Genomic DNA, 8,280 nt, shown 5'->3' with positions numbered 1-8,280 from the left:
AATCATGTTGTAGAAGGTATGAGTGTGGAACAACCTGGGGCTAGAGAAATTGTAAGTTATCTTTGGGTAATGGAGCAATCCCAATTTGAGGCACTTCAATAGCAACATATGCTCAACAACAAGCCTCAACTTCCATGGGAAGTGGGGTTCACCTAAATAATTCCATGGGTGCACCTCACTTGAGTTTGAAGGAAGTGATTGAAACATATGCAACATATGCACAAGAACTCATGACATTCAATTTTTTTCTAAAGTGGAATGCAAACATGATGGGCTTCAATTTTATGGCTTTGGAACTGTTAGTATCTATCTAGATTCTATAAAAAAACCAAATGCTTACACAATCTAGAGATAGATGGGTGATTTTATTATTGGAGAAGCTAGTTGAGATGCACCATAATTAAACATGGAGGAAATCATTGATAAACCAAATATATAATGAAGAGGAAACATGAAAACTTGAATGTTGAAATGTTGAAATGATAGCTATTGAGGATCAAAAACCTATGCTAGAGTTACAAAAAATATGAAGTTTATTTTAGATATGGTGGAGACAAATATTCAGAAGTTTCATCAAAATTTAAAGCATGAGAGAGATTTTTTGGCAATATACCAGAAGGAGAAGGAACAGGTTTGGAAAGAGACTGCATGGAAGAAAAAACAACTAGACAACATAGAGGATTTTATGCAAACACTAGATATAATCTAGGAAAGTGTTTTGGTAGGTACTATGACATTGGAATCACTTGCAAGTGTCTTTGAGAATTTACAATCCAAATATCAAGAGGACCACAAGTTTTACAATTTGTCATGTATTGCATCTGCATTTTCTTTGCCATTTCTTATAAGAGTATTTCAAGGTTGGGAACCACTTCAGAATACTTTGCATCATTTAGAGGTAACGTCATTATAGTAGATGCTTCAACAATGGAATGAACCTCATGATTATAGAATTTAGAGAGAAGCAGAACTTGCTTCTTCAACTGCTTATACTCAACTCTTTACTGAAGTTATTCTTCCAATAGTGAGAATAGCTGCTACAAATTCTTGGGAGCCAAGGGATGTTGAACCCATGCTATATTTTATGGAGACATAGGAGAAGTTACTAATAGCTTCATTACTTCATAATATTCTAGATCATATATTGATATCAAAATTAATAGCAGTAGTAGATACTTGGGATCCTCGTAGGGAGATTGTGCCAATACATGCATGGTTAGATCCTTGGTTTCCATTGTTGGGCCAATATATGGAGCCTTTATATCCAACCATTGTTATAATTTTGGGAGTGTTCTTCATGCTTGGCATGTAAGTGATGCATCTACATATGCAATTTTATCACCTTGGAAAACTATATTTGATCCTGCTATATGGGAACAATTGATTGTTCATTTTATTATATCTAATTTGATGTCAGTTCTATAGGAATTCTTAATCAACCTAGCTAATCACTAATTAGACCAATTTAATTGGGTTATGGCTTGGTCGTGTGATATTCACATTTATCATATGGTGGCAATGTTGGAGGCATCATTTTTTCCAAAGTGGCAACAGGTTTTGTATCAGTGGCTTTGTTCAACTTCTGATTTTAATGAAGTAACATAGTGGTTTTTAGGGTGGAAAGGGCTATTTTACCCTGAGAATCTTGCTAATGAGAGGATAAGAATTAACCTAAATGTAGCCCTTGAAATGATGAATCAAGTTGTAGAGGGTACAACTATGGAATAACCTAGGGCTAGAGAGAATGTAAGTTATCTTAGGGTGATGGAGCAGTGCCAATCTAAGGTACTTTAGTAGCAATGAGAAAAAGAAGCATATGCTCAACAACAAGCCTCAGCTTCCATGGCCAATGGGATTCATGTGAATAATTACGTGGGTGAACCTCAGTTGAGTTTGAAGGAAATGATTGAAACATATGCACAAGAACATGACACCCAATTTTTCTCTAAAGTGGGATGCACATGTGATGGTCTTCAGATTTATTGCTTTGTAACTATTAGTATCTATCTATATTTTATAAAACAACAAGAGCTTGCACAATCTAGAGATAGATGGGTAATTGCATCATTAGAGTAGCTAGTTGAGATGCACTATAATCGAATTGGAGGAAATCATTGATAAACCAAATATATAATGAAGAGGAAACTATCAATGCAAAACTTTTGATGTCTATGCAAGCTGTCAATTTGATTTCCCAAAAGAAAATGATATCCATTATCTCAAGCACCATCAAAAAAAAATTTGACTTAGGATCCCAAGTGAAATTAAAGGTTCTCTAATCACATTCTATTGGAAATATAGCGACATACATGTTTAGAAGGAAAAGAAAAGAACATTTACAAAGGTACATCTTCTCCCCTTCAATAAATCACAAAGCAAGGGCATGACACAATAACAAAATCACAAAGCAAGAGCATGAAGATCAAAAGGGCACAAAAATGAAACGCAGAGATTACAAGGGCATGCCAACAAAATATAGAGATCACAAGGGCATTGAAATGAAATCTTAGATCTCCATTGATCTCCACCAATGTTTAGAGATCTCCACCCTTGGTCAGAGCTCTCTAGGCTCTTTTGTGCACAACTCTCCACAATTGATCAAATCAAATGGGGAATGATTAATGTCATTATTTTTTAATAATCCCGTAGAAATTGTAATTATGACACCAACATTGGTATAACAAGGATGTCAAGAACACTTGCAAAAAAAATATAAATTTACAAACAAATCACAATACCATTTCAAATTATTGTTGCAATTTGACCCTAAATGTTGTACTATGTTATAAGTGTGGTAAAATATTTAAAAGGGCCTGAGGATAATTGATTTAGGTCCCCATTCTCATTTATGTAATAAATAGTATTAGAGAAAAATTCTTAGAGGGATACATTTGAAATACTGGAGCTAAAGATCTAAAGATTTATAAGAGAGAGGTATCAAAGTTAAACAAAGAGAACTTCCCTTCATGGGAAAGTTGAATGAGGTTATATTTGTTTGAAATTAGAGACTCTCCATTGTACTACTTAGATAATTAGTATACATTACCACATCTTAGACCCATGATAATAGAGGAGAAAAGGAAGAACACAACTCTCTAATGATAGAGATTGCTTCTTTCCTGAATGATGTTGAATTTTATTATATCAAAGACTGAATGCTACTGTAAAGGAAATTAGGGACAAAATTACACTAGCGCATGGAGGAGATCAGATCATGTTGAGACCAAAGGCCTACATTTTAAGAGGAATGATTGATGACATGAGAATGTAAGAAGGTAAAAATATTACTCAATATAGTAACCGAATCAAGAAAGTGGTTGATGCTATGAAAGGAGTTGGAGCAATCATAAGTGAAGAAGTTGTGTTAAGAAAATTTCTAAAGAATCCATTACCTATCTATGTTATTAAAGATTTTTCTATTCAAGACTTGATATCTATATGTGGTAATGTCATTGATCTTGATACTTTGGTTGATAAATTGGGTTTATTTGAGCCGAATAACTTTGATATAACTATTTGCAAATGATTGAAACTACTTTAAAGTTATCACTAACCATTGGTATTTAAAGGAAAGATAAGAATTCACATGGTCAACAAGATGAAAGTGATTATTAAGAAAAGAATAAATATATAGATGTCTTGACAAGTGTTAGCCCTAATTTTGTCTCACCAATTATAGATATTGATACCTAGAATTTTGCTAAAATGAAATTGAACTTGAACCTAGTACCCATTTATTTAAACTTCTACTTCAAGTTGGTGTCTTTCATGCCAATAGTCTTTGTCAGTCCACTAGATGTCATGCAAAGGTGGAGTTGAAGTTGAAGTAAGAAAAGGTTGTTTCAACTTCAACTTCATCTCTTTTATCCCTAATGATTGCACTTGTTTTATTCTCACAAGGATTTAATTAAACAAAGATTGTACATTTTACTTAAATGCTTCCCTACTTCCTTGCCATGTGTGGAAGATGGAAAAGACAATAAATATGATAGTTAAGTGGCATGTGTCAAAAGTACCAATTATTTTTGGGAAAGTAAAAGTAATAATTATCTGGCATTATTAAAATGAGTTTGCATGCTAATGTGATGGAGATGAGAAACAATGAATGGTTGAAAGTCTTGCCAAATAAATTCATATACTAGTATTAATGATTTTGCACACTCTATATATGTCCTTGATTTTTCAAAATCTTGTGCTTTAAAATCCTTCTTTTTCTAGTTTAATTGCCTACCTTGATATTTCGTAGCCAAAATGCTAATCTAGTAAGAACAAAACTGGATGTGCTTGACTTAGCAGAAATCAATGAGTGCACATTTTTGTTTCCTTTGTCTATTTTTCTTTCTTACTCTTGTTGCTCTAGTTTAAAGTTTTATTTTTAAGCATTTAAGTTTCTAATTTTCTATCAAGGAAACCATGACTCTTTTCCAACCTAAGCTCCCTAAACTTGAGAAACCCTATTTGTTAAGATCTATGTCTGAGATACAAGATACTTTCCTAGTCAATGTAGACCTAACCCGACTGGTGGAGAGAGTAAAGAATGCACAAGCTGGACCCATTTACCAAAAACTCATAAGTATTGGTCTGATAGAAGTTGCCACTTTTCCAACTATGATAGGTTGTGCAGAGTTGATTGTTGAGTGTGTGAATCATTATGATTCTCATACCAAATCCATAAAGAAGGTCACAGGTGAAGTTTTGGTTAGAATTGATAGAGTTACAATCAGTTCCTCCTTAAGAATATTGCATAAAGAACCCTACGAGCCATGGACTTTTGAAGAAATTGGGCACTTGTATGAAAAGAAAAAGAAATATTATGATTCTATTGTGGCACAAAACTAGCTTTTAAAGCTAGCACTAGGAGGCTCAAGGTTATTGAAACCACTTACTATAGAGAATTCTATCAAAGAAATTTCCAACATAGTATTTCTAGTAAATAGAATAAAATGAAATGAGCATGCCTTTTGTTGGGACAAATGGATGTATTTGTTCATTCAAAAAATTGTTGAGGGAAAAAAATTCATTGATTGGGTAGATTTCATAGCTAAAGGTTTGCACTCAAGTCTTGTAGGTTTGAATAACTTTTGTCCTTTTTTCTTGTGCTCTTTTTTGGTTTACATCCTAGCTATGTCAAAAGAATGGGAAGGGGTACCACATGAACCATGGATAGAAGATATGACCATATATCAGTATTATGGTAGTCTACAAGAAAAGGAACCCTATTAGGAGTTTCAGAGGATTAATGATGTTTTCTAGGGAGACTAGTTTTTGAGCTTTGAGGTCAAGAAATTTGTAGGATCTCTGAAGAATCTATGCAAGATATTAAGGTTTATGGTGTTTTTTATATACAATTCTCTAGATTTACCTACATTAGAAATCAAGATTTTTGTTGGAGAACCTCTTAAGTTGCCTCGCTATTGCCTTGATGATATTGTCCTTTTTGAAATCTATAGGCAACTCTTGCATGTCATTCATTTGTCTGAAAACACTAAAAAGACTCATGTTGCTCTGTTTCCTATAGAAATTGGCCACTATAGATGTCCTAATGTCAAGTAGGCTATGCTGATAGATTTAACAATGTCTAAACTATGCCTCAAGCCCTACCTTTCCAGAGAGAACATCGATTATGTGGGATTTTCCAGGGAAAATATAAAATATGCATCCTCCATCAGACACATCCCTCACTTAGAAGACTACTAGGCCAATTGCTCTGATGAGTTTGAAGTGAGAAAAATATTGTGGTTGATATTGACCATAGGTCAAAAAAAAGCATTCAAAGTTCAACTTGACATCAGTGGGACAAAAAAATGATAATGTGGAAGTGGTCAATCCTTTGTATATTGAACAAATTGAATGTCTCCCTATCCCTAAGCTAGATTGGAACAAAAGTGAAGTAGACAATTTGTATTCTCACATGATAGGAGTTTTGAAGAAAATAGAAATTTGGTTGGCTCAAAAGACGACTCAACCATCAATTCAAGAAAAGCCCAAAAAGAATTCAAGAGCTTAAAAAAAAGCCTTCAAGAAAGTTGATTGTGCCCTCTAATGTTTCTATTGGTGATTCTATTACAAGTCAAAATTAAGCTGAAGTTGAGGTATATATTCCTTTTGTTCAACTTCAAACAATGAGCACCAAAAGAACTGCTCATTCATCCACCCGAAGCACAAGGACTATGCAAAATAGAGCAGAGAGTGAGATTGTGATAAATTTGGATTCCCTAGAAACTAAAGAGGTAACAAAACATATCATTGCCCCTAATATGTCTGAAACAATAGAAGTCTAGTAGAAAATGGTGGAAGGTGATAGTGCATCAATGAGTACTCTAGCCCTGATTGACAATAATGAAATGCTTGGAAAAGAGCCTTTGATACCTAAGTGGTGTAGACACCTAAATTTGATTACACTATTTTAGTAATCCTATTTAGTTATCTAAAAAGGCATTATTAATTAAATTTCTATTTAATTAATCCTTTGTCATCCCCTAGTTGATTAATTTAATTAATCATCTATAGTCCTAACTGATAAAACAAATAATCTATTATTTATCAATTAAATCCTATTCTTCTATCTAATTCCAAAAATCCCCATTTATTAAATAAATCTATTTGATAAATGAAATCCTCAAATTCAAAAACCCCTAACCTATCCCTAATCCTCCATTTAGCCTAATCCACCCCATCCACCCATACTAACCAAGCTTAGCCACTAACTCACCCACCCTCATTAATGCCATCCACTTGCACATCTCTAACATCCCTAATCTAATCCTAAACCCTAGCCTAATCCACCCCCTAATGTTGTCACATTCCTTAAACAAGTTTAAGACTTTCCTAATCCAAACCAAAGTCTCCCCTCAAAAAAACCCAACCACTAAGTCATGAGTGCTCTTACAAAACATAAAGACTCTTACAAGCCCACTCATGACTCTTACACCCATATTCCACACTCTTCCCTCTTCCACACTCATTCCTCTTACATCCCTCTTACATACTCAACCCCACTCATCATGACTTTAACCAACCCTTAACCCTACCCTCTCACACTCATCCTCCTTGTGACAAGTGTCACCTTCCCATTGGTGCTAAACAAGCACAATCCATGTGCTCCCCTTTGAGTGCATCTTAGCCCTCCTTAAGCCTTCATCCATCCTTGCATCTAAGCCCTCCATCCCTCTACCCCTTAGCCTATAAATTGAATCCCATCCCAAGCCATTTCATCAACAATCTTTGAGCTAAAGTTACCATGCTATTTTGAGAACCAAAGCCATCAATCATACCCTTATAATGCCAAATTGAGAGCTCACAAAGCTACCAATTTGCCATTAACCATCTCCATTGAAGTAGCTTTTGAGCATCTTGAGCATACATCCCCATCAAAAGGACACATCTACAGAATCAAGAAAGCATGGAGTGTTTTCTCTTGTGAGGTTTGCACTTCTTATTTTCTTTCTTAGTCTAAGCATATATGTGAATTTAGTTTTTGGTTTGTGAATGTTTACTTCATTTGTTAATGTTCTTTGCATACTGATTCTGGTTCTACAAGTGGTTGGATACCTCTGTACAAAAATAAAAGTAGCATGGTACCACTTTCCATGCTAGTGGAAAACTTGGTGAGTAGGTGTCTTGGAAGGTCTTCTAAAGTTAAGAAAGAAAAAAAAGAGTCAGCTCAATTTTGACAAAGAAACAGGATGGTGGTTGGCAAAAATGTCCAAACCTCCACAAGATAAACTTTAGGAAGAAATCATGCCTCAAGATGATCAGGTGTCAAGAGTAGATCTAGGTAAAGGTAGTAGAGTCATGGACATGAAAATATTTGAAGTGTCTCACAAGAAGATTGTAGACTCGGTATGGAAAGATGCTAAAGATAAGAAAAATATGAAGGAAGCAAGGGGAAGTATGGCCCAATATATCAATGCAATTCCACATCCTAAACTAAAGCCAATTGATGAAATGTCAACCATTGTTGGTGTCAAGTCTCCAGCTAATCAACAATTCTTGGATATTTTGCAAGTGTAAAGCCACAACTAAGACATTTGAAGAATGGATCTAGACTATGTGGATTGAAGAAGTAACACAAGTGAATCTCTTAAGTGATACTCTTAAAGAAACTTTGATTATCACTAAGAAGGTTGAATCAAATACCAAGGGATATGAGAAGGAGAAAATAATTGGATGAAAGTGATGTTGTGGATTGATGAAATACAGGGGCATGGCCTACATAAATTCCTCTCAGACTGCCTTGTGGTCAGTATTGACAATAAAACCTTCCACATGATCTGAGAA

At 34.6% G+C, this 8,280-nt stretch overlaps 1 pseudogene; it reads left to right on the top strand.

Moving 5' to 3' along the window:
* Nucleotides 1–479: 479 nt before the first annotated feature.
* LOC149571910 (septin and tuftelin-interacting protein 1 homolog 1 pseudogene) lies at nt 480–2,118 on the top strand (annotated as a pseudogene).
* The last annotated feature ends 6,162 nt before the right edge of the window (nt 2,119–8,280 follow it).

Source organism: Cupressus sempervirens, chromosome 2, assembly GCF_028749045.1.
Source record: "Cupressus sempervirens isolate cs-2001-9-10 chromosome 2, ASM2874904v1, whole genome shotgun sequence".
NCBI lineage: Eukaryota > Viridiplantae > Streptophyta > Pinopsida > Cupressales > Cupressaceae > Cupressus > Cupressus sempervirens.
Note: the sequence above shows the minus strand (reverse complement) of the source record. Positions and strands in the feature narration are given on the sequence as shown.